Here is a 21,987-nt window from a genome sequence, read left to right on the forward strand (position 1 = left end):
AAATGTTCATCCATCGCTGGGTCATAGACGTCCTGGAGCCTGTCCCAGGAATCACAGGGTGCAAAGCAAGGGATCACCTTGGATGGGATGAGGCTCCATCGCAGGCCACACACCCCCACGCATATGCACACTGGGCAATTTTAAAATGCCTGTTCCAGGTAATTACCTCCGTTTGACTGTGGGTGGGAGTACATACAATGCATGGAAGTTTCACACATAGAGTAAGGGGGCTACATTTAAGCAGACAACCCCACTATCACCCTCTGGGTGAGACGAGGTGCCCCGCACTACCCACTAAGTTGCCTCACACCACCATAACAAATTTATTTATAAAATTTATTTATTTTTTTATACCTGAATATTTGTTACTTCTCTTTGTACCAATGCTACAATCCAAATGCAGGTCCCTTATTATCGCTAATGCGTCTGTCACTCGATCCAAGCTTGACATTGACAGATTTCATAGCAATTACGCATCACTGATTATTAAACCCATTGAACAGGCATGTAGGCATGCCAGCAAGCACTTGCAAATTGCCTCTCATAAAGCAGTGTGAATGTCATGCGAAAAGGTCTGGTGTAAGATGTAGTGTGTGTGCACTTTAGGAACAAGCATTATTTACTTTTACATTTTATATCACTCATATTGCAAGGTAAATGTACAAAGAATAAAATGTAATTATTTGAGATTGCGGTATTGCTGAGTTTGATTACATTATACATCTGGGGTGTGGTTATGGGTGGACGGAGGCGAGACGGATCATCTGCCCACCCAAATGGACCGTCTACCTACCCAAGAGAAACCCCCCCTCTACCCCCGACTGACGACTTTTAACATAGCCAACCCCCGCAAATGCCCAGAAGACTCCACTAAGATCTCCAACACGGTTCCGACAGTGGTGCCCACCCCAGCATATTCATCACCGAATGGCAGCGAAGCTAAATTTACCTAGAGAAACCCTCCCCCCCCTCCCCAGGCTGTGAAATCTCTCCTCCGTCCCTAACACCAAGAGCTGAGGTAGAACACGGTTGTACCCACACTCTTCTTGGCAGTAGTGCAAACAGCAGTGCCCAGTGTCACCGGCCTGCAGGAGCCCGTGGTTAATTAGAAGCCGAACAGCAAGGTAAGGGGGCTCACACTGGACGCATGGCGCCAAGCGACAGGACGGGGCCGAGCTGCTGGTGCGTCACACCCCCAGACCCTTACTGGCTCAGGTTATTCCACCAGCTGATACTCTTTCATCTTCCCGCTCTATTGGTTCTCTCTAGAGAGCTGCTTTTTAAAAAGTGAGTAACGTTTTCCTTTCTGGAACATGGATCATTTGCTGATGTGTAGTTATCCAAAAAGGATGTTAACAGACCTCACTCAGTACAATTAGCTGTCTAGAACATGGTATAGTTAAATGTAAAAGTATTTTTGAACATGATATATCACTTGTAAAGGTAACTTTCACACCAGGGGCAAGTCTAGGATTTGTTACCTTATTTTCTGCATGTTGAATCAGGCTCATTTCTGCCTCTTTGCTGCGTTTCCAATTGATGCTTTACAACAATATCGGATGTAAAACATGGATGTTCCCTAAAATCAAAGCTGGTGACAGCACCATTAATTACAGTAACTCGAGTAACTGAAAGTCATAACTTCTCTATAATTATGGGATGGTGGAAAATAAACAAATGTTGGTGGAGGGCAAAATATGGACTGTAAATTGGATGGGGAGGCAACTTTATCATTAGCCAATGATATGTTCTAGAATCATTGAGTGACAGGCGAGGGGCCACTCTGGGGGCTGGTCAGCTTTCAGCTGGGGCCAGTGTCCCTGTGGCCCCGCCCCCGTATACACTCCCGTTCCACAGATTGTTAGCTTTGACACATTTTCCACCTTCAAAGGTATTAGATAATACAGGTAAATAGTCGTCCACATACATGGTTTTACGCAAGCAGGTGATTATTCAGGTGTCCTTAGCAACTGCGCAGTGGCCAAAGGCACTCACAATAAAGCAACAAATTCTGACCTGTAATCACTCCTCTCCCTCCATTCAACATCAAGGTATTCCATCAAACGAGTCTGACCTTTAATTTACTGCTGTGTGAATGCTCCGCCCCTTCCTCTGGAACCCTGGCAATTTGTGCCGACCTTGGTATAATTTTTATCACGCATTCAATCACCACTTGGTGAACAAAATGGCTGGCTTATGAGCTTCTATTTTATTTACCTAATGGAGCGGCGAAATAAGTGAAAAGCACATTGAGCAATATCCATTTGTTTTAATAAACTGGCTTGCATTTGGGCATATTTGCAGAGTGATGATGTACTTTATTCACTGAAGCTCATATTAGGAGCCGAATGGATGAGTCTTCAGTTCCAATGCTTTGGCTTTTAGGAAGCACTGAATCTGAGTGTTCTGACTTTGACTAATCAACAGAGTGTCCAGGTGTCCTATGAATATAATTAGCGTGCTGCTCTGCTGTGATTTTTCACATCCAGCTGGCATTTTAAAATCCAGCTGACTTTCTCGGGAAGAAAGTCGCTGTTATTCTTTGTGCCGCGGTGTGCAATTCTTACGTCAGACTCGGGGAAATTCAGGAGGCTAATTTTATTTACTCAGACATTCAGCGTAGACAGAGCAGGTATCACCCTGACCGGGCCGTCACACCCCACTGCCAGAACCCCTGTTTGATGGTTCCTGGGTTCACTGGAAGCAGACACTGCAAGATACAAGCAAACGGCTGGACTTTGGGCCCCTGACACTTTTTGTGTTGCTTTGGTACAAGATGTCCTCAAGTGCAGAGGGTTGGTAAACACAGGAGTAGAGACAGAGTAAAATCAGGAAACTGGAGAACAGCAACTGACCTGTAGATTAAACTTAGGTTTGAACAAATTACACTGGGCAGGCGCCATTATCTGGTTCCGAAAACATTAATCAAGATGGAGTTCTACCCATTGCAATCATTATATAACCTCTGAACCCAGAACTTTCCGGTTTGGGCGTGTTTAGGGCACACAGTCTCATCTCTGAAACAGGAGCACTGTTAGTGTCTGCTGTGATTCAGTTGCAGTCATAACAGTGATGAGCAGTTTTTAATCTCAAACTGTCTTCAGGTTCAGTGATCCGGGTTTTGGAGATGGGTTTTTTTTTTTTTTTAATCAGTTGTTTTCGAGTAACACAATTATACATAAATCAAGTTTTTGTTATGTATTCTGTCAGCTTTGCTATTGCCAGACTTCAGTGTTTTTCAGAGTAGCGATAAGAATGGCGATTACAGTAAATCAGTAGCTGTCGTCTTGAATATGTTTAAATTAAGTGCAAACGTCATACTCGTCTTGTTCATTACTTCCGCAAAACTGGCCAATTTTGAATTCTGGAATGACTACTTAAATTTAGCCTTGTTGTTTTGATTCCACGTCATTCCAGTTCCATGTTAGAAACCGGCAGTCCTGCTTATTTTGGTTTCCGGCTTCCCTGTCACAGTTCCTGCCTTTGGTTTGTTTTCTTGGCCACTTCAGAAAAACTGTCACTTAGAAAGAGAATCAGAAAAAGCACCCCCCCACCCCCCCCCCCAAGTTCCAGTCAGGCCAGTCCCTGTCACATGTTCCCAAAATCTACATCATACCCACGGCTTGCAGCAGAACAGCTGAATGCTGGACCGAAGAGGTTGTTCATTCCCAGAAAAAAAAGCTAATGGCCCAATTCCTATGGGCCTTTGTAGAATAGCGTATCAAGTACAAATTAATTTTCATGCAAATATAATTTGGCACCCCCTCTCCCCTCCAACCTCTGCTTCTTCGTTTCCCTGCGATTGGTTCAGACAGCGGCGGAAGAGAGTACTTTAATTTCCATGGGATTGACAATTAGACTTCAAATCCTTTTTATTTCAAGCTGCAGTGTTTCTCAGGTACAGTCAGTGCGGAAGGAAATTGAGTCAGCAGTCTAGAACATCAGATCATCTGCGTATTATTTTGTACCAAGTACATTCAGGATGTGCAGAGAAACCCCTTTAACCCCCATTATCATCCATCATGTTCTAATTTAGGACTTTTTATTACTCTTTTACCTGATTTTTTTTCCCGCCCCGCTGTCGTCGAGGTTCCTGTAGTAACAATTGTTCTGTTTCTACTTAAGCACGTGCGGGACATTGTGAGAGACGGCTGCTTACAAGATTCTTATAAATTTTGTAGGTCAAAACCTGCGTGCTCTGAAAGTAAGACCCCCTTAGTGTCGTCTTGCACACCAAAAGGTGCGGAGGGTGATGTCCGTGTCCATTGGTGATCTGGAGCGGGAGGGGCGGGGGGATCCCGCTCAGCAGGAAGGGCCCATCAGGGGGTAGACGTCCCACGCACGTTTGCAATGTAGGTGCCACTGTAATGAACGCAAAGCTACAGCCATGTCAATAAATACCAACAACTTAAAAACAAATGCTTCGCAAAAAGCCCGTTGGCTGAGTGACTAGCTCTGCCCCAGCGGCCCGATGACAGTCGCTGTTGCATCAGACAGGACTGACACTGTACCCACAGCGGTCGGCTTGCTTAACACCAAAGCCTGGACATGCTCGTCATAGAATAAGCAACGCAGACTTTCCTCACTGTAGAGACACACAGTAATACAAGACTTTTAAACACTAGATGCCTTGTGCTTTCTCTTGCCACAAAGATCATTCCAATGATAGTTGTTCGAAAATCATAATATATATATATACACACAACACATTAAGAAAAAAACAATAATTAGTAATAAATATAGTATAAATATGGTACAATTATTTCACTGTGTAATGTAAATTTTATTCTATGTCCTTTTGGCCACCATTAAACACAAATTAAACATGGATCAGAAATTCAAATGCAAATTTAAGTGCTTCCATTAAATAACAATTATAACATCACAATTAGAGATTAACATAATAACAATAAAGATGTAGACACAATACAATGTAACATGTAGTGCGATGATAACATTGCAAATATTCCAAATAAGATGGAGAAAGAGGTAGATTACTGGCATATCCAGAGTGCTAGGTTTTAGAGCAAAAAATAACAGCACCTGATTGGAGGTAGATTGTGTCAAAATTGTCATGATCCATCTGTCTGTCCATCCATTTTCTCTTTTTTTTTTCCTCTTTTTTTCTCCTTTTTTCAATAACATTCAGAGGTGGTTAGGTTTCAATATTCTGCAGTGTTGAGCATTTCAGGGCCAGTAGCTACAAATCCAGACCACGATTTTGTTTCTACCAACCAGTTGCATATAGAAAGTCACAGACTACTCAACAAAATGTTGGTCTGGATTTGTAGCTTCTGGACAGTCACGCCCCCAGGGGCGGGACGACACAGCAGCCGTCGATTCTCGCAATCTAAGATGTTTCTAGTACAGTCTCTTCTTAACCCCACAGCAAACTCGCAAGGTTACGAAGTATTGTTGTCATTCTAGATGACACTTACCAAGCATTTCTCTTTCTCGTGTCTTGCCCTCCTGCCCTGCCTGCCTCTCTGTATCCTACCTGCCTTCCCTGCCCTGCTTCCCCGGTCGTCTGCCTGCCTGCCTGCCCATTCCTGCCTGCCTTCCCTGCCCTGCTTTCCTGGTCGTCTCTGCCTGCCTGCCTGCCCATTCCTGCCTGCCTTCCCTGCCCAGCTTCCCCGGTCGTCTCTGCCTGCCTGCCCATTCCTACCTGCCTTCCCTGCTCTGCTTCCCCGGTTGTCCCTGCCTGCCTGCCTGCCCATTCCTGCCTGCCTTCCCTGCCCTGCTTTCCTGGTCGTCCCTGCCTGCCTGCCTGCCCATTCCTACCTGCCTTCCCTGCCCAGCTTCCCCGGTCGTCTCTGCCTGACCGCCTTCTCTGCCCTGCCGTCCTGGTCCGCCCCCGTCCTCCTTCCTGTCTCATCGTCTCCACATCTCGTCGTTATTCGTAGGAATGGTCCACCTGGCTTTCAACCTCCTGCATTCGACCGGACCATCCTCCTGCCTTGTCCCTTTGGCTTTTGGTGCACCCGGCTTTAAAACTAATAAATCAGAGTCCTGCATTTCGGGGTCTGCCTCGGCTCTGGTCACTCGGCGTTACATGGACCTAAAATGTCCAACACTGCCATGAGACAAATTTGTTGGTATTGCCATATGTATCAATGCAATTTCATATACTGCATGTTATAATGTTAATATCCATCCATCCATTTTTCCATGATCACTGAAATATGGCCCGGAGGAGCCTAGAGCCAGTCCCAGGCAGCACAAGCCAGTCGAGATCCCTGCACATGATTCCAGTTCATCGCATGACACACTCATACTCTTTGGAAAAATAGAGACAATTTCATCGAAGTTTTTGATGGCAGGGGGAAGCCAGAATATCCAGAGGGAACGACGTGCAAACTCTACATACACAGAGCAGGTAGGACTCAAACCCACATCCCTGGAGTCTGAGGTAACAGTGAACCAATGCTGGAAGAGTTTAAGACCAAAGTGCCGTAGTTAGCAAAATTACAAACTTACTTTCAATCGCATAAATGCAAATGCCTACAGTGTTAGCTGGCCCTGAGTTCAGATGTGACTCAGCTGGTATCCTTATCAAAATCTTATCCATTTATGTCCTCATGCCTCTGAAGGTGTCTCTCCACAGTGGCCCGCAGGTTGCCATTGGTGGGTGTCAGAACTATGCATGACGCGGGAGAGGTCTGCGGGAAATTCACACATCCCGAGTCTTGGTAAGGAATCCCGGGGAAGTCAGAGTTTCACAGCGGTAGAATTGAGATCAGATCCCTTGGGCTTGCTTTGGACACTGGGGGGGGGGGGGGGGGGGGGATTAGCAAGGCAGGGGGGAGCATTTGTCAGATTTCCATTGCGTTGGGGTCAGTGTGTGGCTTAGTGGGTGTCTGTAATCGGAAGGTTGTCAGTTCAAATCCCAGGATTAGCTGAGTGATGTCACCGTTGCGTCTATCAGCAAGGCCCACAAACTCTAGTTGCTCTAGGGACTGTGTGACCCTGCATTTTCAAATAAAAACTATGTGACTTTGGATAAGAAGTATATGAAAAATAAACACAATATTAAAATTAATATTAAAAAATTACTCAATCACGTCTCGTTAACACAGCTCTTGAAATAATTTGGAACTGAGTGACATTTATTAGTCTGGGAAATCGGGCGCATGTAGGGCAAAGGCTGTGGGGTCTCGTAAACACATGGAAACCGACTAGGTGGCCTGTATGGGTGAAGAGGGCGTCCCTGCGTGGCGAGCTGACGCACGAGTGACTTCCACAGAAGCGACTCTCATTGTGGCCGCTTCAGTGGACACATATTTTGGAAGACAGAATCGACGTCCGTGTGACTCCTCCCCTTCCCTGAAATGGCATAAAAAGTTCTGAGATCGTTAAAGTGATTAGCTCTGTTAATTAAAATCTCTTTTCATGGCTCGGAAGAAGAAACTGGACCTTTTCAGTACTGTCATCATCGCATTATTGATTCTGCAGATATATTGGAGGACGCCGGTACATTTCCTCACTATCCAATTTTCTAGCTAAAACTAAATGATTATACTGCACTGCTACTTTTATTCTATGATATATATAATACCCCCCTGTGGTAGGATACTGCTGGATATTAGGAGTATCATAAAATGTTAATACTTAAAATAGAAATTGCACTCCATATAATAATGATTATAATCTTTATCTGTTCTGCAAACTGTCACCTCAGACCTGGGGGGTTGTGGGTTTGAATCCCACAGTGTTCTCCCCATGCCCCCCCCCGGAGCTCCTGTGATGGACATTTAGGGTGCATCCCAGCCTTGTGCCACAGGCCCCCCATGACCCTGACCAGCTGGAGGGATGGATGGAAGGACGGATGGATGGATGGAAATGTTCCACAGTATAAGGTTATAGAATAATTTTCTTCCAATTACTAGGCTGCCCAGACCACACGCATTTCCTGGTCCTTTGTGTTTCGTGCTTACCATAGTCAACAAAAATAACAGCTTAAATAATTTCTTTGTGAGTGGCATGGAGGCTTAGCGGTTAGCACAATGGCCTCACACCTCCAGCCAGGCGATATGAAGCTATAATGAGTCTGGAGGCTGCTTGTTCTCTCTATTCATGGGCCTCCTCTGGGCACGCCGGTTTCTTTCCATAGTGCGAAAACAGGCTGTTATGTCAATTAATTTTAAGTTGCCTATGGTGTCGTATACCGCTCCACTGTTGAATTCTGTAATCTGATTGAATTATAGTAGCAAATCAATGCTCTATTGTGATATTTCAATCAAACCAACAGTACATTAAATTCCAGAAGAAGAACACGATTTCAAATTAATGTAAATGGAACAGAAATGTTTACTTGTTGGCGAAAGAAAGCAGCTGTACTGACAAATGCATCTTTGGCCTATGCATGTGATAATAATGTCTTTAGGTGCAAACGTGCAAGCCAGATGTGTCTTGACTACTCTGTACCTCGTGTGGTTCTTCACCTCTGCTGCTGTCCGTTGGCATGATGCACGGCTTGGAGCGAGAAAGTGTCCCCTCCAGTGGACTGGCCTGCCTTCCTCCGTATCCCCCGCCTTTTGAACTGTGATTCTTAGAATATTGGCCCAAGGCTCAGGGTGGCCCTGAACTCAGATAAGCAGTTATGGGAAAAGGGTGGGCAAATGCTTTGAAAAGAAACACCACAGGAATAGGTGACATCGGCAATGGTAGGGGGTCATTTCTTTTTACATTAGCGTTCACTTTTTGTCCTCCACACAGTGGACTGAAGTCTTTCCTAATCAGTGGTGCTGCTGTCAGATGGTTGATTTTGAAGCGTTTATGGTGCTATAACACTTTTATAAGGATGAAAAAAACGACACACTTCAATAGCTGCTGTTTCTTCTTGCTCTGTTGACTTTCTACACTGTTTATTCACAGCCACATAAGTGTAGCGTCGTGCTGATTCTGGAGGTGAAAAACAATTCAGGTGAGGAAATTTAATCTTCGCAGCAAAACAGAAAACAAGGTGACCCGTGCATTTTCGTGAGTGTTTATCGTGCAGCTGCTTTGGTCTTTTCACTCTGCATGAAGAAAGATGTAAAATTCCAACGCCTGTAGATCTACCCTCATTTTAAACTCAAAGTATCACGGTTTAGCAGTGAAGAAGGTCTTTGGTATTACAGCGAATGGTGATTAGCTCTGCTGCATTCAACTTCCGTCTTTGAATATCACAAAAATATGCTGACAGAGTGCTCGTTCTTTTGTGTCAGAAATTCATTTCGGAGTTATGATTATTTTGTGGCTTCTGCACAACATCGGACTCTAAGGCAGAGCAAATTCTTTTTCATGAAGGACCAAATGAGAAGCAAACGATCCTTGATATGACAGAAACACAATCCAAGAATCGGGGGTCGATGCTAAGGCTAAGGTCAGAAAACATTCCGGTCCATACATATGTACATATATGTACAAGCCCAAGTGACGTTCAGCAAAGAGGGTGAGAAAAGAGGTGAAAATTCTGAAACTAATGAAACTCGGAAGCACAGTGACTCAGCAGTTCAGTAATGAGTAGAAACACACAGAATCTAATTCAGAGAAGGTCCTTAAGTGGCCCTGACTGAAATCTCACATGGAGCTGAATCACTGAATCCCAGTAATCGATGTCTATTGGGTTACAACACAGATTCATGCAGCCCTTATAAGGGCCTAAATATTTATTCAGTCGCAACAACATAAAACTGTCTAAATCATCCATAGCTGCTCGGCCGGTATAGGGCAGAAGGCAGGGGTCACCCTAAATGGGCTACTACTCCATTCATGGCCATAAACACAATGGATGATTTAGACACCTAGTCTCCACCCCTCTAAATGTGTGGAGTTTGCAAATTCTCCCCATATCGTCGTGTGGGTTCGTCCTGGATCTCCAGGCTCCCCCCCCATAGTCCAAACACATGCTAAGGAGTCACCAAGGAGTCTGTAGGTGTGATTGAATGGTGTGTGTGGGTGACCTGGGATGTGTTGGTGCCCCGTCCTGGGTAGTTCCCTGCTTTTTCCGCATAGCTTTTTTGACAGACCCTCGGACCCCAGCGACCCTGCGTAGGTATACAGGATGGATCTATTAACCTATTGCATTTTTTGGTTGCCCACAAAAACCATGCAAATGCCGCAGTTCAAACGCAACAAAGGAGGCAGAGGGGAGCAGTATTACTCACTCAGTCGTACGTACATTTTTCTGTTCTGAAACAACTTTAAAGCGAAACTTTTAAAATTACTATTATATCAGATTTTTTTTCTTTTTTTGCATAATGTCCTTCCTAGCACAAAGTTACTTTTATAATTATAATTATAAGTAAATGTAGCATGTATTACTGCCTTTGTTCAGCAAATTAATGGAATTAATTTCCTGCCCCTAATTTCACATGTAAGAAATGAATAATTCTAAACTCCTCTAATCTACACGCATTTCTTTTCTCTGCTTCAGGGCTGAGTGAAAGCTGGTAATCCAAACTCTCTAAATGTCATTTATTTAATGCTACATAGCCCCTTTCCTACATTTATTTGGAATTTCTGGGAATTTTATTAGTATTTGGTAGTGGTGAGACAGAAATAATATAGTATTATACTGTTACTTATGTATTAATTAACCACAAACTAAGTGTTAGTTACATAGTGATCTCCTGTTAATTCATCATTAATGAATTGTGATGTATGCTTTATCAAGCAGTTACTATATGTGTTACGATTTCTGTTAATTTTGTAAACCTCTGTGAACGACTGAAGGAACAAGTCATGAACAACACAAGTGAAATACTGATCTCACGTTCGTTCATCTTTAGTGAACCATGACGGATCTTTCATCACAAGTAGTTACTACATTTCTTAGTATATCTGTTAATTCTGTAAGCCGTCGTGAACGACTGAAGGAACGAGTAAGAAAATAACACCGTGAAATACTGATGCATCTTTTATCTCAAGTAGTGACTGTATCGGTATATTTGTTCATGATTTGTTAATAATTTGTTTTTCAGTGCTAACTGAGTTATTACTAAGGATTTGTGCCCCCATCAAATAAAAAGTGTTAGCGAATACACTGCTTGTCTGAATTTTAAAGTGTTTATGATTGGTTTCAGAGAAATGGTTTGGAGTATAATGTAATCACTTACAGTTTCGTGACAACACAAAGAGTAGGATTCAAAAAATTATGGAAGAATTGGTAATACATGCAGAATACAGCACAGCTACACTGTTTCATAAATGATTTTTTAAAAGTTTAGGTCTCAGCTTGATACACGAAGTGCAAAGCCAGCCGGTAAACCAGGTTCAGGAAAAAAAACAAGCAGAAAATACTTCACGTCTCAGCAGACATGAAGGCATTTTCCCTGCCAAATTTCAAGGAGATATGTGTGTTTGTGTGATAGAAAAATAAGAATCAACAGCATTGCATTTTGTCAGCACTAAAAGTAAGAAGTTTAATAATAAAGGTTGACATTGCTATAGAATTTTCCTGGTTTGGCAGCCTTTTCTGCAGATGGACTGGATTGGCTAAGCGAATCGGGGGGGCCAGAACCGTCCACCAAACCTGGCACCGTCTAAGAGGTGTGGGGCTCTTTCCAGACTTCCAGCGTTATGGCTTAAGGAAGCCCACAATAGATAGGCCTCTGCTCTGTGGGGGCCTTTTGAAGCATTTAAATCATTGTGAATGCAGTGATGAACAATCATGAAAAAATATTAAAATTTTACACAAACTGATCACACATTATTAATAAAAGCCTGAAATATATCCTTGTTTATTTTATTTTTTTTTAGCAAAAATGTGATTTTTCGGTGAGGGAAATGATATTCATTACTCACTGAGTGTTGCGATTTCAAATGTAGCGACCAGCTCTATTTTTATACTGTATATTTAATGTTACATCACCGGCAGTGTGTGTATTCCAAAGCGTATGTGGTCATTGTGGATATAGATGAATGTGATATATGGTGTCTGATTAAATAAGCGTTCTGTAAATAAGTGCTCAGTAGTCATACATCACTAATATACATCTGCTTCAGTGAATATTTCCCCACGTCTCTCTTGTTCAGAAGTGTTCCAGAGTCCTTGGGTGGGCCCAGCTGATCTGGAATCTGTTGCCTTTAATGCTTCTGTATCTTATCTAATGACACGGTGGAGCAGTTATTTTGGATTGACTCTGTCCTGCTGGGTGACCATCAGCCAATGGACATATGCTAGCACATACTGAATTGATTAAACATTTGGCTAGGTAATATTTTAGTATTAAATTCCATTGTTTGACTCTTTGAATACCATTTAATTGAGTCTGCGATGGGGGGGTTGTACTATGCTAATCAAATTAATTTAACTTCTAAAGCCCGTATGGTTTTGATTAGCCCTTTATGCCCACATTAGCAGTCATTCCAACAAAACCAAGCTGCCACTGTCCGCCACCGCCTTGCTTTGCACTATAGAATCCACTGGTAGAATTCCTGTGATTTCCCTGATGCCACTGAAAGAGAAAGATGTTGGTCATTTGCAGGCGTTTTACGTCTCCGAAGGCTTTCGTTCACTGTGTGCTACTAGCTGATAAGGAAGGGCTCCCTGTAAATTTTTGGAGGCCGGGAACTTAAAAAGAAGCGGGGAGGTGAAAATGCAGCGGGCTGCCTGTGAGAATGTGTGGCGGGTCGTCTGGATGATTTCGCGTAATATTCGCGTTCATTAGTGACGCGCTTTAACTAGGAACAACTGCCGCATGGCTTGCAGCTCTGAATTAAGCTAGTTAATATAACATTAGCGATTACTTATTCATGTCCGTCGGCTGGGTTCGGTGTGAGAGTGAACGTGTGGGTGTGCTGTTTGCAGTCAGAGGAAATTAAGGTTTCGCTATTAGAGATGTATACTGACAAGGCGTCTATCCGCCCCCTGTTTAATTATAATTTACACGATCAAATTAGCAAGGTACATTTCATCTCATTCCCTCAATTTACTCTCTCGCCTGTGTATTATAGTGGACCGTTTTCGAGTAGAATAGAGCAAAAACTAAGCTAGCTTACGTTAAATTCATGTCACGTTAGCATATGCTAGCCTCTGTCTACGCGGAAGTTCTACAGCATATACACACGTGTCATCGTCATTCTCACGGTTTCCTCCCCGTGAAGCGGTTCAAGGTGCCGGATGGCTTTAATAGCCAACGTCGCGATTGAACACCTTAGAAAAAAGAGGAGAGGGGAAAGGAAAAAAGAAAAGTGTTTCTGGCAGCCCTCCCCCAGAGATTCATTTGCGAGTTAGCGCTAACCCTTTGGCTTTTCACCGGGGCGGATGCCTGCCTCATGTCATCTTGTGTTAGGCCGTGATTTACTCGGCCAATAAAAACGGCAGGACGGCTGAATGGCCGCGTTGTATGAAAAGGGAGTGTAGCCATGGGTCGTCTTTGTGCCTTCGACCCCGGTCTGGCATCTCCATCTAAGAGACGGGAGCTTCGGCAGCTTGCTGTCTCTCTTGTGCAAGATAGAGCCGGCGGAATGAATCCTTGACCTTGGTCTGGCATCTTCTTCTGAAAGACGGCCTAGTGCCTCGCTGGTGAGAGCGAGCAGGATGACCGGGTCCCTGCTTTGCCGGAGCCCCCTTTTGGTCAGCACTTGTAACAGCGGTTCACGGTTCACAGCGGGAAAGGCGGTATGGCAGCGGTGTGTGTTCACACCATGACAGAACAGCAAATCAAGGTGACCCACCTGCCGCCCTGGTTATTCTCCATTTGAGATGCACCGCAAAGTACTATCAGCTGAAATAACAGCGTCTTGAGCAGTGGAATCCCTTTTTAATTACTGACAGTCAGTTGTTTTATTTCGCCCAGGATATTGAGGTCTTCGCATTCTGCCCGAGGGCAGTGAGTATGACAAATAACAGATTGCGTTGCCCGGCACTGGAGAGGATGACAAAGATACAAAGGATGTATTTCGCAGCTTTACGCCTGCCTAGCCATGATGCGGTCGTGTGCGCTTTCAGATAAATGCCTCGTCCGTCGACGTTAATGGCGGATTGTTCATATTTGCTGACGTGCGCGTTGGCCACCATTCGCTCAGGCGTGTCTGATGGGTATTTCTTACACATTAGCACATACTTAGGAAGTGAGTTTTTCTGTGAGGCCCGCGCACCCCCGACAATTTATGTTTTCCAGATGTGGCATGCACTACTCCGAGACACGTTCCGAAGTCTGTGTGACGACCATATATTACAGGGAGCGTAAATAAAGCACCGGAGAGAGGTAAGAAGAGTTAGGCAAGCAGGCTACACTTCAGCGATTTGTTTTCAAGATTTACTGCCTTTATGGATCAGTGTTTAGGCAATGACATTAAGAGATAATGAGAAGATGCCGCTGGTGGAGTTTTCATTAGCGGCATATTTGTTTGATGTTTGTTTGGAGCGCGGATCCGATGTGTTGTCTTCGTTGTGATGCCCTGAATGTCTGTGATTTTGCCAAACCTGTGCTTTAAGAAACCACAGCTGGCTTTTTTGATGGCATGCAGGCATGTCTCCCCAAGTGTCTTTTCACATGGTCTGTACACTGAATGGAGTACGAATAATGCATGATTAAGTAAACGGCACGGCCGCTCTCCCCGCGCGTTATGTTCCTCGACTTCCAGCACACTCGAGAGGTGTGCGCCGCAGAGCTGATTGCTGCATACTTAGACTTTCAAAGGTTTAATTGTGACACGCTCAAACTATGTTTTTCCAGGACCAGATTGATATGTTTAGAAGGACTATACTTTATCCCAATGAATGGACAGGAAGCAATAGAAACGTTAGCGGTTGCCATGGTTGCGTGAAACAAAAATGTGCGTGCATGGATTTCAACTTTCTCCATTTATTCAGGGATCAAAAACGAAATCGCGAATTAACAAAATAGGAAGATAAGAAAAATGAAATTACTCCATCCAGACTTTTTTTTTTCACTCCAGCTATTCCAAGATCATTTGCTTTGCTGAGTTAGAAAGTAATAAAATAAATATTCACTTTGAAAATACAAACCTTTTCATTAGCTGTTTAATGTACAGGACACCTTAATATCATTGGAACCGTGCTAGCAGCATTTAAGCTAAGTTTTAATTGGAAGATGCCACCCCGGTTAGCCAAATCAATAATTATGCTAATGATCGTTAGGGCGCATCATTAAGCACTCAGACTTCTGTAGCTGCGATTCTACCCCACCCTACTCCCAACCCACCAGCCCATTCTGCTTTAAACCAATTCCTCCATCCCTCTCTGAAGCGGGATGCTGCTGATGTCTCCTAATTGGAAGTTGTGATCATGTAGGAGGAGAGGGGTGGAGCCGAAGAAGGAGAAGATCGTTGTTATGTCACTGCGTACATCTGCGTGCCAAGGAGCACTGAGGAAAGGCCGTCCTGGTTGGAAGGAAGCGGTTCGCCCCGCATTGCCGTGGTGACGTGAAAAAAATCTGGGTCTGTGCTTTTCGCCAATGTCTTTAACATGGGGAAAATATGCATTTTGCCCAGAAGCCTCATGGCATGGAATGCTAGAGTATGTTACATCTTATATGGAGAGCTTATGGAAAAGCAGACTTAGAAGGCTAAAAATGGAATGATGGCAGGAATTCTATCACTGCTTTATTGTTCGTAAACAAGGTAGTGCAGTGTTCATCAGTGTGTGACCAGCTTCATGGTTAGGAAGGTGGGGTGGGGGGGGGGGGTCTCTCTGCCTTCTCAAAAGGCCATAAACACCCCCAAGAAAGTCTAATAATATATACCAACATATGATTAGACCTTTTAGGGAACTAAAGTCATGAAATTCAAAAGGATGTCAGGAATTAAATATTGTGTGAAACTCGCAGGCTGTCGACAAGCACTTAGGCGTCGAGTCGATCACGAAGTGCGAAACTGACAGTAATTACATACGAACTTAACTGTAGTGCGAGTGACGTAAAAGTTATTGCTGACGTTAAAGTCAGTGTTGCTATTATATGGTTTTTCAGTTCTGTTCAACTTTTTAAATTATCTTATATCTCAGCCTTCAGAAAACATGAGTACCAATGTTTTTTTTGTCCTGTATAATCTACTATATAATCCTCAAATTATACATGCTCTTATATATGTTCTTATATATGCAGCATCAAGAAACAAATATAGTACATATAATATGATATATATTTGTACAAATGGTAGTACATCATGGCATCGTCATAGTAATCCAACCAGGCTCACAAACTATAACTAACCAATTATCTTCCCTGGGGATTTAAAGCCAGCTATAGAGATGAACGGTGCTTTACTGCATTTTGTTGCTCATGTAAGTCTGTCAAACGCTGGCTTTTAGTGGCAACTAGCATCTCACACATGGAGAGGCGATGAAATCCATTCCCATCGGCGCGCAGCACAGAAACACAGGCCCTCCACAAATCACGAGGAAAGGAAAGCAGTTGGGAAAAGAGAGAACATGTGATGTTCGGGGTGGCCAGACAGAGGTGAGCTGGCAAAACACAATCGGTCTTCAGACTCTCTCTCCACCTTCAAGAAATGCCTTAAAGACCCGTCTGATTCAGGAATTCCTCTATTAACGTAATTCCACTCTATGGCACCCCCGAATGTGCGTGATGTTGCACTTTTTGCTAATTTGAATAGGACTTTTATTGAGCTCTTGCTTTGATTGGAAAATGCTGCGTAGCGCCTGCTCCAGTACTGCTAGTTGTAATGTCTCAGTTGTATGTTGCTTTGGACAAAAGCGGATACATAAAATAAATGCAAATGTGTTACTCACCTCAAGTGCTTCAGATGCAGGTGCTGTGGCTTAGTGGGTTAAAGAATTTTGTAAACAAGAGAATCTGAGTCTGAAATTCAGAAGCACCTCTGTACGGTCCATTTCAGAGAGGGTGGGGCTTGGCTCAGCAGGTTAGGATGCTGTACCTGTGATTGAAAGGTTGTTGGTTTGAATCCCAAGGGTAGCAAAGTAATTTCAGTGTTGGGCCTCTGAACAAAGCCCTTAACCCTTCCAGGGACAGCCTGACCCTGCTTTTGCAAAATGAATGCTGCCGTGAATAAAAGCATCTGCTAAATAATTTAAACTTACTGTAAGCAATGTTAGAGCAACTTAGGACTTAGGAACTATGAAACAGCTCCTCCAACACAATATATCCAGGCAGCTAGATGTGCATAATCTACGGATACATCACTGTTACGGCTTGCTGGAGCACGATTACCACTGTGCAGCACGAGCTGCAGACTAGATCACCCGCCAGCTCATTGATATTGAAACACGCTGTCCCTCTCGAAACTGTGTCACCCCCACGCTCGATGTCGCTCTGCCCTTGTCGCTTCACAGAACCGGAGGGCAGGCGCCAGATGTTGTGGGAGACAGGAGCATATCGCAGACACGGCAGCAGGAGACTTATCCTCAACCCTGGGCTTTGGAAGCAGAGGCCTGGGGGGTGTGCTGCTAAGAGGAAAAAGAGCAAATATTGACCTCTTGTGGAAAATCTGGGGGTAAATCAGACACAGCCTGCTAGAAAAAGTGACTGATGCCACAAAGAGGCTTAACTGCAGTGGGTTTCATTAGGACTTGAGGCAGTGAGAAGCACAGCGATGATCGGCAGATCTCATTGGTGAGGATTTTCAGTCCAAAGCTGCTGTGATGCAACGAACCAGCTTCCCCCCTTGACAAATAAGAGAGCAGTAAAAGCAATGTATTAAAAAATATTTTTTGATGTATTTAAATGTGCTAAAAATTAATTGGTTAATTCAAAGCCAGTGACCCTCCCCCGACTTAGCAAATGCAGTCATTATTTACTACATGTAAACTGAGAAAGAATATATTATTTTCAACATAATTAAGGGGAGTTTTCAATGATATTTTGCAAGTAAAGAAACCCGAAAAGGTATCTGCAATACAGGAGGGAATCTAATGGGGTTCAGTGTTGCATGCTGCAGGACGAATGACGCGGGAGCAGGAGTCAGGGTACACCAAACCTGTTCTATTAAAACAAAACTGAACAAGGGCAGAAACAAGCATGATCTTAGGGGAATCAAAAAAGTGAAGAAGGAGCGAGGAGAAACACAGGCAACATGAATAGCACTGTTACTAGGAACACGGACAAACAAGCATAGCAACATCAATGACTGACAAACTGAGAAACGCTATTATATATATAGATTAACAAGAGGCAGCTGGTGTGAATCACACAAGGGCAGGAACAAGAGGTGAGGCACAAAATGAACAGGTGAAATCAGGAGGGGAAGGTAGGCAGGGCATGACATTCAGTTGCAAGAGCCAAAACAAAAATCAAGTTTCCTCAGTCATTAGTCAGGCAAGGGTCAGTCAGTCAGTCACAAACAGAGTATTAAAAGATGATCTGGAACAGAAAGTCGTACGCACAGAAAATGAGTCATACACAAGGCTAAAGCAGAACTAATGCTCAAACTGCAACTCAAATAAGAGACTTTGTAATTAAAGTAAAGGCACAGGAATTTGAATATCCAATCAAGCGAGACACAAGTGAAAACAATAATCAGGAGATAGGATTCCACTCAGTATTCTGATGACTGGGAGTACTGGTGCTTGCGTGTGGGCAAGTCCGTTCTATGACAGGGAATGAGAGTATCTATCAGAACATAGTATAGAAAAGAAAATAAAAAGACTACGCAAGTTTCATCAGTAAAAATATGATAAGCCAACCCTTGGATGAATACATTAATTTGATGCCATAAGACTATCATCTACCAAAGGAGGATTAATTGCTGATGGCAGTTATGTAACATACTAAAAAAATAGAGCAAAGTGAAAATAGAGCAAGATCAAACATTCTAATTACAGCATATTTGGGACTATTTGCATACATTTCAAAAACGGCGTTTCTCCAGAAATTATCCATCCTGTCCAATAAACCCTCTGTTAGCCTTCCTTCACAGCTAGAGTCTTCATACTATATTAGAAAAACATATTTTTTCTTTCACCATTTTCGAACTGTTGAATCAACACAAGAAAACTTGTTTTCCCGCAGTTATCAGTGTATTTCTTGAGAAGTTTTAATTGCCCACACACTCACTGCTTCGCTGATTCTGTAAAATTGTTTTCCATCAAAAAAAACAAAGATAGTAAGTAAATTTTGTAAGATAAAGCACTGAAGTACTCAGAACCACTGGTCTTTATATAGCCAGAAGTTATAGAGCATCCTGGCTGGTATCCTGACTCTTGTAATTTATTTTATTTTACAGGTGCAAGGTGAGCCTCGCTGACAAATCAATCAGTCATACAACCACAAAAGAATCAAAGCTTTTACAGTTTAATGATTACAGAAACTGTTTGTGGTTGTCCCTTTTGAAAACCATGTTTATATTAGCTCAGGATAGGCTGCCGTGTACAGGGTCACCTCGGGGCCGGTGTTGGGGCAGGGTGTCAGAGACATTCCATGACACATGATTAGCCGACTAATGGGACTAAATGAATGACCCAGGTGACTGCAGAGACATCTCTGGGCCTCCACTTTACGTCACGATATACTGACTGTGTGGACAATCTTCTGGGGTTGGTGTTGTCATAGCGGACAAATCCAAAAGAATCATAAGTATAATTAAGCTTGAAATAAGGCTGAAAATATTGGGTTTAAACATGAATCCTGTAGATATGGCCTGAGGCAAGCCAAAATATTTAAGATTTAAAGGAAAAATGTATATTTTATTCCCCATATTTGATGAAGCAGGCCTCAACAGGAGGAAGTAGGCTGTGGAACTGAGATCTATGGTGCTGGTCTCCTTGCACACCTGCAACATTTCCGCAGACTGTTCCGGCTTCTCCGCTTATACTTCGGGAAACTCCGTGAACCTCAATCAAACAAGTCCCTCAGTGAAGAACCATGCCTGATTGCAGAAAAATCTATAGCATTCTTGGGAAATTACTGCTTTACGATTCCAGCATAATTTCCTTCGAAAACATGCCGGTTGAAGAGCAAGAGAGAAGAAATACACATGCAACCGGCAATATAAGAGTCCTTAAGTAGAATATGGGTTGTGCAGGGAAGTTTCCACAAGTCAGACTTTTAAATAAAGAAAAAATTCTAGAAATCTTGAATTGGAAAAATTCCCCCAAGTTATGAGTTTTATATGCATTTTTCTTTTTGCTTCCCTCCTTTTCTCACTTAACCAACTGTCACTTTATTTTCTTACGCTTCATCTCCTGCAAAATAATATCAGTTAAATTTTCTTGCGTGTTGTTATTATTATTTTTTTTTATTATTTGCTACGGTACCTGAACACAAACTCTCATGATATCACAATTTTTCAGTCTTTCTCTTGGAAACTCTTATTACGGTTGTCCCAGGTCAGATATTCCTCGTCTGCTCACCAGCATGTTCCCTCCGGAGACGTGACCTAAAGGCCCTTATATTACTCACAATACAAAACATCATATATGGTCAAGACAGCATAAGATTTGATGTCATTTTCTTATTTGTGCTTCCATGTTTCTATCAGGCTTTATCGCCGTCTTTTAGCATGAGTCGGTTTTCATCAGCTGGAATCGCTAGTGTTTTGAAAAGCTGAATTAAATGCCAAGGCACTTGTAGCTCTGCGTCACAGATGATTACCGTACAAACCGATGATGTTTTTATATCGGACACCACAACATTTTCCTTTCATAGGACATTTATAGCTTGCAAAAATTCATTTAACTATACATCTTCTAATATATGCAATATAAATTTGCCTAAACTCTTGTATATATTGCTAGAATGCACTGCCAGCTTCCAGATTTATCCACTAAGCTACCAGAGAGGTTGAACAATGCAGGGGATAAAACAAATATGAGATGCAAAGAGACGTTAAATCAATACGTTCATGATTTGAGCTCTCCGCTTATACACACAGTACAAAGAATCAGCTTTGAGGGGAAAATCACTGACGATGATTTACAGTGAAATAACATCCAGGGCTTTGTTTAAAATTGTTTGTAATTTATTAATTTAGCAATCGCCGTCAATTCGTGCACAGGGGCTAAATAACAATGGCGATTTTATGTGTAACAATGGATCAAATATCGTTACATGGGCAGTACCTGTGACACTAAAATGATTTCAATAATTTAAGATGGTCTTCTCTATCAGCATCGCCAAAGCAATCAGTCTCTTCACTTTTATTCATTGACACCTCCCTACTTTTTTGCAAAGTCGCACTACATCACGGAGCTGTTTACAGCACAGCCATGTCTGATATTATGATGGACAGCAAACCTGGCAAGTCGTATGTGTTTCTGCTAATGTTCCATCTCTTCCTAACCTCATCGCAGACCACTAGGACCGTACTGCAGTCAACTGGTCATGGTTCATCTCACCTTGGTTCCGTTTGGAGGTGATCGCGTCACACTAATTCCAGGAGACATTCTAGGCTTTTGGACATCAGCGAGGAGCTTTTCTGCCTGCCCAGGAGCACCATCGGCAGCCAGAACCGTAATGATGCTGTCACCAGCCAGCCGACTTCATTCGGGTGAGCGTTTGAGTTAAGAGAGCAGCCAGCTGCAAATGTGCACAAAATGTCAGCCTTATAATGACACTTTCCTGCTCTCCTTAATAATTGATGCTGGTGTATTATTATTTATTCCGGAACCTCTGGCACCCCCCCAAGGAGCATGTGTTCAAGGAAACTGGAAGCAAGCGCAAGCTTCCCCCGTGCAGGTGTAAACATGCCTGATACTATGACTTGGGTGACTGTCATTTTGTTAAAACACATCACGGCACATGGACAAGTAAACAAACCCGGTACAGTTGCAATTAGAACCTCTGTTGTACACTTATATCCGTGCCTTAGCTGAAGAAAACAAGCTGTATTTATCTTCCACTGCTTCTCGGGTTGCTGGGGTGCGGGATACGGAGAATGAGAGTATGGAAGCAGGAACTTGTAATGCCTTTTAAGGAGGATGCAAGAATGCTGGTGCGAAAAAAGGGTTTGTATCCCCTAGGCGACTGCCACAGGGTATACCACTTTGAGAACAAAGTGACAAGCTTCACCACTGAAGGAGTACAAAACGTCTAAAGATAACAGGAACCGTAACGCGTTCTG

Source organism: Brienomyrus brachyistius, chromosome 18 (assembly GCF_023856365.1).
Source record: "Brienomyrus brachyistius isolate T26 chromosome 18, BBRACH_0.4, whole genome shotgun sequence".
NCBI classification, from domain to species: domain Eukaryota; kingdom Metazoa; phylum Chordata; class Actinopteri; order Osteoglossiformes; family Mormyridae; genus Brienomyrus; species Brienomyrus brachyistius.